This window comes from Nelumbo nucifera, chromosome 3 (genome assembly GCF_055504915.1).
Source record: "Nelumbo nucifera cultivar China Antique chromosome 3, China Antique-T2T, whole genome shotgun sequence".
Lineage (NCBI taxonomy): Eukaryota > Viridiplantae > Streptophyta > Magnoliopsida > Proteales > Nelumbonaceae > Nelumbo > Nelumbo nucifera.
The window spans coordinates 87349660-87359794 of record NC_142651.1 but is presented as its reverse complement, the minus strand read 5'-3'; positions in this window follow the sequence as shown (position 1 = coordinate 87359794).

Here is a 10135-nt window from a genome sequence, read left to right as displayed (position 1 = left end):
GAAGGTCAGCAACGTTGAAGGTCCTAGACATACCCATATGATCTGGTAAATCTACTACATAGGCATTGTCATTGATCTTCTTCACGATCTTATATGGACCATACTTCCGAGGCTTCAACTTGTTGTAGGTACCTACGGGAATTCTTTCCTTCCTTAAGAAGACCATAACCTCATCACCTACATCAAACACTTGAGGTCGGCGGTGCTTGTCTGCGGCCATCTTGTACTTGGCGTTGGATTGCTCTAGCTTCTGCTTAATGGCGTCTTGGACGGACCGGATTTGTTCTGCCATCTGTTCTGCTGAGATACTGGCGCTGGGTACCTTGGGTAGTTTCACTAAATCCAGTGCATGGTTAGGGACCTTCATGTACACAATGGAGAATGGGGATCTGCCTGTAGAACTATGTACTGCATTGCTATAGGCGAACTCAGCCTAGGCTATGGCGAAGTCCCACTGTTTCGGCCGTTCTCGGCATATGCTGCGAATTAAATTCCCTAAGGTTCGATTTACCACTTCTGTTTGTCCATCTGTCTGCGGATGGGCTGTACTACTGAAATTAAGTGATGAATCAAACATCTTCCACAGGGTCATCCAAAAGTGACTGAGGAACCGTGTGTCACGATCTGAAGTGATGGTCTTGGGTACCCCATGTAAGCAAACAATCTCCCTGAAAAATAATTTGGTTGTTGCGGATGCATCTGCTGTTTTCTTGCATGGGAGGAAGTGAGCCATTTTTGAGAACCTATCAACCACCACGAAGGCGGAGTCCATGTTCCTCTGGGTCTTTGGCAAGCCTAGCACAAAATCCATGGACAAGTCTTCCCATATAGCAGTAGGAACGGGTAGAGGCATGTAGAGGCCTGTGTTCAGGGTTTGTCCCTTAGTTGTCTGACAAACATAGCACCTGCTTACGATGGTAGATACGTCCCTTCTCAATTTCGGCCAGTAATATCGCCCCTTAACAGCTTCTATTGTTTTGTCCCTTCCCAAGTGTCCTGCTAGTCCACCCCCATGCAAATCCCTGATGATCTTTTCGCGGAGGGAGGTGCAAGGGATACACAGCTGTTCCCCTTTCATAAGGAACCCGTCATAAATAAAGAAGTCTTCTGCTGACTGCTTATTCACACATTTCTCCCATACCTATTGGAAGTCTTCATCTTGGGCATATAAGTCTTTTAGGCACTCAAAACCCACAATCTCAACGCTGAGGGTCTTGATGAGAGCTACACGCCTACTAAGTGCATCAGCCACTTTATTTTGCTGTCCTGTCTTATACACAATTTTATATGGGAACTTGTCTAGGAAAGCAGACCATCTGGCATGTAAACCACTTCTTAATTGCTTTTGCCCACTAAGATATTTTAGGGCTTGATGGTCAGTGTAGAGAACAAATTCTTTTGCAATCAAATAGTGTTCCCATGTTTTCAGGGTTCTAACCACAGCATAAAACTCTTTGTCATAAGTAGACCACTTTCTCCTGGCTTCACATAATTTTTTCACTAAAGAAAGCAATGGGTCTTTTCTCTTGGGACAATACAGCCCCTATGCCAACTCCACTGGCGTCACATTCAACTTCAAATAATTTATTAAAATCTGGCAAGGCAAGAACAGGAGCAGTACATAACTTTTCTTTTATGAGAGCAAAACTTTGCTCTTGTTCTTCTCCCCATTGAAATTTTCCCTTTTTCAAGCATTCAGTAATGGGAACCATGATACTACTAAAATTCTTAATAAAACGCCTATAGAAGGTTGCCAACCCATGAAATCGCTTGACATCTGTGACAATGGATGGGGTCGGCCATTCCCTAATGGCTTTCACCTTTTCCTCATCTACTTTCACACCATCCTTGCTTATAATAAATCCCAGGAATAATAAATTATCATTCATAAAGATGCATTTCTTCAAATTAGCATATAATTTATTTTCCCTCAATGTTTTCAGGACCTCCCTAATATGTCCCACATGCTCAGTGATAGACTTGTTGTATATCAAAATATCATCAAAATAGACTACCACAAATTTACCAATGAAGGGGCACAATACCTGGTTCATCAGCCTCATGAAAGTGCTGGGTGCGTTGGTTAGTCCAAAGGGCATGACTAACCACTCGAACAAGCCATCTCTAGTCTTGAAGGTTGTCTTCCATTCATCTCCGGGACGGATCCTGATTTGATGATATCCACTCCTGAGATTTATTTTTGAGAAAACTACAGTTCCGCTTAGTTGGTCCAGCATGTCGTCTAGCCTAGGAATGGGAAATTTGTACCCAATGGTGATCTTGTTAATGGCCCTCACATTCTCCAACTGCCATCCTTCTTAGGTGTTAATAAGGCAGGTACTGCACAAGGACTCATGCTGATTTGAATGTGTCCCTTTTTCAATAATTTTTCTACCTTTTCCTGTAAGATTTCATTCTCCTTAGGACTCATCCTGTAATGTGGGAGGTTAGGTAGACTAGCACCTAGGACAAAATCAATATGGTGCTGTATATCTCTCATGGGAGGGAGTCCATTTGGTAACTCCTCTGGAACTACATCATTAAATTCATCCAGTAGTCCTTGTATTTCAACTGGAATTGTATTTTCATCATTAACATCTTCTCCTTTTACTACTAACAAATGTTTCTCATGAGTATCCTTACATTCTTTAACAAATTCAGCATGATGATGGGTGATGGTAAAGAAATTCTTTTCATGTGCCTTTGGAGTATTTGTAATACTTTTTTCTGCTATGGGTAACAAAGTATAACGTGTACCTTCTTTTTCAAGTTGGTAGGTATTCTTCCTACCCATGTGCCTTGCATCTGTATCAAATTACCAAGGCCTCCCTAACAAAATATGGCAAGCATCCATATCTACAATATCACAATATGCTTCATCATGGTACTTACTAATTGAAAAAGGTACCTTGCAGCGTTCTTATACTCGTACGCCGCCTCCTTCCTTGATCCACCCAATTGTGTATGGGTTGGGATGTTTTTCAGGAATCAACTGTAATTGTTGGATGACATCCCTGCAAATAATATTTTCCAGACTACCACTGTCAATAATTAAATTAAATAATTTTCCCTTGACAGTACATCTGGTACGAAATAATCTGTGCCTTTGAGAACTATCTTTATTTTTCTGGGACAACATCAATTTTCTTACCACACAAGTATACTCCTCATGTTCATATGGACCCTCTTCATCCTCCCCATCAGGTCCACAACATACTTCCTCCTCAATATCTTCTTCCTCCTCCCTTTCTACCATATTAACTGCCTTCCTCCTGGGACAGTCACTGGATTTATGCCCAACCTCATTACATTTAAAACATTTAATAGGAGCAGGCCTTGCATAAGGGTTACTGGGTTTAGGAGGGTTGGAAGGATTACCTCAAGTATGTCCTCCTGTAGTAGCCTTACCGGCGTTACTTGTACTTGCCGGGTGAGAAGGTTGTACTGCCGGAACTGATTTGTTCCTGTCGACAGTTGCCGGTCTATTGTCGCTCCCACTGTACCGGCGATAATTATCACTCCGTGCCTTGTCCTGGAACATTAATTCTGCTTTCAAGGCTAGGTTCCTTGCTTCCTGCACACTAAGAACCATCTGTACACCAACTTTATCTCTGATAGACGGTCTTAAACCGCTTAGATAACGGGCTGCCTGCTGGTTATCACTTTCAGATAATTGATTTCTTTCAGCTAATCTCAAAAATTCAGATGTATATTCATTAACACTACGAGAACCCTGCGCACACCTCTGATAAGATTCAAACATGTATTGTTCATAGTCAGGAGGAAAAAATCTACCTCTGATTAATTGTTTCATGCGCCTCTAGGTTCGAACAGGACCCCTTCCTTCTCTCATCCGGGTCTCTCTCATCCGTTCCCACCAAACAAATGTGCCTCCCTTTAATCGGAAAGCTACTAATTTTACCCTTCGTTCCTCTGGTATTTCCATGTAATCAAAAAACCTATCGACTTCTGTGATCCAATCTAGAAGTCCCTCTATACCAAGATCTCCACTAAAAGTAGGAATATCTACTTTGAGTTTAAATTCATCATTATTCCTACGGGGGTTGAAATTACCTTGATTGTGCCAATTTCTACCGTTTCTGTCGTTGCCGGGAAGAACTAGAGCACCACCAAATTCGAAATCATCATCACTGTCGTCGTCAAGAACTGGGCGTCGGGACGCAGTAGCGATGGGTGGTCTGTCGTGGTCGTCTCCTACAATCTGCTGTGGATTTTCCCGGATTCGTGGGACAACCTCCCGTAACAAGGTTTGCAGTTGTTCAGTCACCTCTACCAACTGCCGTTCGATGTTACGTGTGGCTGTACGCTGCTCTTCGATTGCTCTCCAAACAGCTGGGAACCCCTGATCTCCATCACGGGGTGGGTTGCGACTGCTACCGTCTGGGTTGGACATGACTGGGTGAATTCCCTGCTCTGATACCACCTGACGCAGCGTGGAAACAATGAGAACCGGAGCTGGCGACGCAAGCACCGGGCGTTCGCTAGCACCTAGCGAAAAACACCGATTTCTCTAGGAGAGAGAAAAGGTGGCGAAAATAGGAAGAAGAGAACTTGAAGAAATTCTGAAAATCTGAATTATGAATTGATGAATAACTTTGGGAAAATAGCAGTATTTATAATACATTTGGGAATTGTAAAAGAACTAGGAAAGAACATGAGTCTTGATCTTGATCTTGATCCTCTTGGGCTGTCTTGATAAGGTCGAACCCTCTTGGAATTCTTGGGCTTGATCTTCCACCGTCCGATCTCCCTAGCTCTCCTTATGCATGAATCTGGGAGTCTTGGATTTCTTGATGCTTCTTGGAGTCTTTGTTGGATCTTGATTGGAGTCTTGAATTCTTGCTAATATTGGAAGAGTCTTGATAATCTTGGATTCTTGATAAGTCTTGGAGTCTTGGAAGAGTCTTATGGATCTTGAATTATCCTATTATCCTTTCTTGACTTATCTTGGACTCTTGACCTTATCCTAGGGGCTGCCGCCCCTAGGGGTGAGATGGGCCTTGGGATGGGCCTCCATCATTGGATCTCAGATGGAGTACACAGTGAGCACTGGCGTGTTCAACTGTGATAGGTAGTTCAGTCGGGTGTGTATGATTTTGTCTCCAGCTCATCCCGACTGGTGGAAACCAATGATAATGCCTCACACCCATCACAGAATACACGAGACCCACAACTACTCAACCTCTTATAATGAGCCCCATGTATTTTATGATCAACTCGGGGTGTTATCATTGGTTCCATTACCCAATAGTGTTGGTGATGGATCTGATTTGGTTCAGATTAGGGTATATCTAATCCCAAATCGACAAGTAAATGTGTAGGATCAGTCCCAAACCAAATCAAAATTGATCCCGACTCAATTATAATGTTTTAAAAACCAACCTGGAGGCTGAACCATTTTTGCCTCCGGGTTGCAAGTCACAGGTTCAAACCGATCGAGTCAAAAACAGTTTTTGACCAGATCAAATGGATCAATGGTCGAACCAGTCAAATCAAACAGTTTTTTACCATCTAACAGGTCTTGACTAAACCAGACCCACAATTATGGGCTGATGATAGTTCAGACAGTTTGACCAATGGGGTCAACCGTGGTTTGAAAACATTGGTATGGGCACATAATACAGACCCAAACCCTATATAATTGGTTGGGTTGAGTCGATTTTGTGATCAGTCAATGACCCATTAACAGCCCTATATCCAAATGTTGGTTCTCGTTATAAGATCTTAGAAAGGGTGAATTGGATATAAACCTAAAATATGGCAATGTTTGCAATAAATGATAATTATTTTTATGCAAACCAAAAAATAAATTTTTAACTCTTTCTTAAGATCCAAGCTTCAATGATCGTCATATATAACACAATACTAGGAAGAAAATTAAAAGGCCAATCACCCAAACAGAGATACTTCAGGCTGAATACAGTGGTATTAGTGCAGACGATTGCTGTCTACCAAATAGATTGTATACATCTGGTTTCTTCCCTCTAATTAGTTAGAAAAAGGGATTCTATAAGAAATAAAATAACTGGAATTCCAAGAAGCATTAAGAATCATGTCCACCTATCGTTACCATATCAAAGCCAAAAGAGATTTACAGCATAAAGGGGAGAATCTCATGTAAAGAAGAGTGATGATATGGAAATCTTCTGCCCCATCACTGATCAAGGAAACTCTTTAAATGTGATCAAAGGAAGGTTTTTGAAATTAGGGAAAATTTATGAAATTGGAAAGACATGGTAGCAGAAGAGTTTTGACCAATTAAAGCATCTCATAAATTTTGATTAATACCACTTGATTGGTCATCTCTTTTATGATACCAGCTCATTTGCTGTATGTTTTCCCCATATCATAATTGAACCTTTATTTACACCAGAAATAGGGAATCAAATAATAAAGGGTTTCAATTCTTATTCTTAAATTTCATTCTGAATAATTCTAATTTTTGCTTTTTTGAAACTACAATTTATGTGGCTATTTTGTTTTTATGGTCATGATGCTTAAAGAATTGTGCTAAGTTCTAAAATAGTGTGTAAATGGACTGAATCATGATCTAATCTGATTTTCAATTGGATCGAATTCGGATTACCCTATCCAATCCAAAAGAATCCAATCCCATCCAACCTATATAACCAACATCCTTTACTGATCGATCACCATCTATGATATCCGGATCGGATCAGGTCTAGCATATGCATTAGCTAAAATAATGCACTTTTAGATGAATTTTTGAAGAAGAGAAACATATATCAACTTAGCTTTAAATGGATTTTTTTTTTAAATTTAAACCATCCCCATAAAAAAAAATTACTTTTTAACAAGTAATAGTGGTTGGTTTTTGCTTTCAACTTTACCTTGCTTTTCTTTAGGCTCAGTTTGGAAAGAGTACAAATACATACAAAATACAAGGTTTTGTACTCTATATGTTTGTATTTATACTCCTTCCAAACAGAACCTTAGGTTTTGTTTCACTTCATTCATGCTAGAAGCAAACAAAATGGATTAAAACTTGAAAAAATAAATAAATCAGAATTTTTATTCAACTCATTTGTGCTTTCCATACACTCGCATTAGTGGAGATGCAATATATTTTGTACTAATATATTGTGCATAGGATTTGCTTAGCAGGTATCTATATATATACTAAAGTAGAGCTTGCTACCTCATGGCCTCTCTTTGCCCATTAAGATTCCCTCTAGAATCCCATGGAGTTGCCACATGGCATGGCAATCTCTCATTTTTGCCCCATTAACTTAGGAAATCTTTTCCTGTAACCTCTCTCTCTAATCTTTTGCTATAATCTCTTCCAATCCACATAAATGGAAACTTGCCTAATACCCAGCCCTTCCATGTAGTCATGTGGCAGCTTCTCTTCTTCATTATAATCCCACTCCAACTCTCTCTCTCTCTCTCTCTCATGTTCACCAAACACATGCCCAATAAAACCATCCAAAAACCAAAAAGCGTGGTTAAATTAATTTGTAAAATGGTTTTAACATTTTCAATAATTACTAATATTATTGAATATTATTCAATAAATATCAATACCTAAAATATCATTTTTTTAGTTTTGGTAAATTGGAAAATTTAACTACTAAAAATAACATGATGAAAATTACTGATTTTGGTAATTTAATTTAAAAAAATTGAAAATTAATTATTGAAATCAATTATTACTGAAAATTGATAATTAATCAAATATTAATAAATACAAATTTAGTTATTGATAATTTTTCATTGAAATTTTTATTTCAATAAATATAAATTTATTTTTACATTTTCAATAATTTTGAAATTACCAGTAACATTTTAGAAATAAGTAGTTATTGCTATTTTCAGTAATTTTAGTCAATTTATTAATATTTAATGATATTATTAGATAATAATTAAAAACTTTCAATAATTGATCATTTAGTGGAAATTAATTTCAATAAATATAAATTCATTTTTTATATTTTCTGTAATATTGATATTTTCTATAAATTTTGAGCAATAATTTGTGATTTTGGTATTTTAATCACTAAAAATTACTGATTTTGGTAGTTTAATTTAGTGAAAGTTAAATTATAAAACTTCCAATTAGCCAAATAAATAATTTGAATAATTTCATAAGTATTGGATACTACATTTATAATTACCATAATTATTGGAACTATATTCATGGGTTTGGGGGATACTATGGGTTTGTGGGATGACCCCCCCGTTAGGAATGGTAATGGGTAGGTTTGGAGTGGGGATCATACTCCCCGTCCCAATCCTGAGTTCTAAATTAATTCCCGTCTCTAACCCCGACCCCCATTGGGAAAAAATTTAGGTTGTATCCCCAATCCCCGATGGAGATGGGTTCCCCATTAGGAACCTAAATCCCAAAATTTTGTAATTAAAAGTTCATTTTCAAAAAAAATATTTATTTAAAATAAAGGAAAATTAAAATGCAAATGGTATTTTAAATATATATATATATATAGTATAAATAATATTATATATTTAATATAATATAAATACACATATATTTAATTTATATAATCGGGGTCAAGGCGGGGTCTAGACTTCACTCCCCATCCCCATCCCCATCTCTAATTGGGTTTTCCTATTAAAACCATCCCCATCCCCGCTTGGTCGGGGAGGCCAGATACTCGACAGAGATAGAGAAAATTACCATCTTTTCCCCCAGATTGTGTAGCCCCATAGAGCAATAAGTTTTAAGTACAATAGACCCTAACATCTTTTTCCCATTAATCGCACAGGGCCCACTAATATTTTATACTAATATATTGTGTATAGGATTTGCTTAACAAGTGGTTCAATCGAGTATAAGGCTATGTTTTGTTTGACAGAAAATAAAAGAGAAGCAGGAAATTGAGGGGAAGTTCCAGGTCCTAACAAATTTTGTGAAATTCCTTAATTAATTATTTTTCCTCAACTTTCTATTTTCTCTCTTTCTTTTATATTGAAACCAAAAACAACCTAAAATAAAGGTAGGCATTGAGCTAACCTATATCCGGGTGAGGTCATCCCAGATTCATGCACTGGAATAGTTAGGGGAGGCAAATGGGTGGGTTGAGTTGGGTTGGGTAAGGGTTGAATACCAACCCACCCATATTAACCCACCATAACCCATCATCAATCCTTGTTAAAGGGTCATAATCCACCTTAACCCTAACCCATCCTGACCCACCCATATTGACTCACTTGATCCATTCATATTGACCCTTAACCACCCTCGCCCATACTAACCCACCTACCCTTACTTAGAAATACAAAAATGGGTCGGGATGGCCCGTATACCCAAAATAATAAATTTTGAGAGAATAATCTCTCTCAAGACTGCCATGTGAAAAAAATGAGTTAGTTCAACCTGTATACCTAAAAATGCAAAACTTATAGATAAATGCAAAAAATGCAAAAAAAAACAAAAAATTTATAGAAAAATACAAAAAATACCAAAAAATACGAAAAATACAAAAAAAACTAAAAAAGTATAGAAAATTCAAAACTTTTGCAGAAAAAAATCAGAAAATATGCAAAAAATACCAGGAAATTTTAGAAAATGTAGAAAAATACCAAAAAATTGCAAAAAATGCAGAAAATACCAAAAAAATTGCAGAAAATGCAAAAATGCAAACCTTTTATAAAAGTGCTTTCACAAAAATACTTTTATGAAAGTACTTCTATAAAAGTGCTTGTGTAAAAGTACTTTTATAAAAGTGATTTTATGCTTTCACAAAAGTACTTTAATAAAAGTGCTTTCGTGTAAAAGTACGTTTTTAAAAGTGTTTTTATAAGAGTTCTTTTATGCTTTCATAAAAGTGTTTTTAGAAAAGCACTTTCATAAAGTGCTTTTGTGTAAAAGTACTTTTATAAATGTGCTTTCGTGTAAAAGTATTTTATAAAAGTACTTTTATAAAAGTGCTTTCATATAAAAGTACTTTTATAAAAGCGCTTTCGTATAAAAGTACTTTTATAAAATTGCTTTCATAGAAGTCATTTTCATAAAATTGCTTTTGTGAAAGTGCTTTTGTATAAAAATTGCATGTTAACATGAAAGTTAATAAAATCTATTTTATTTCACTTTTAATATTAAAATGAAATGTGGCATAGTGGTTTGGAAGTCTAA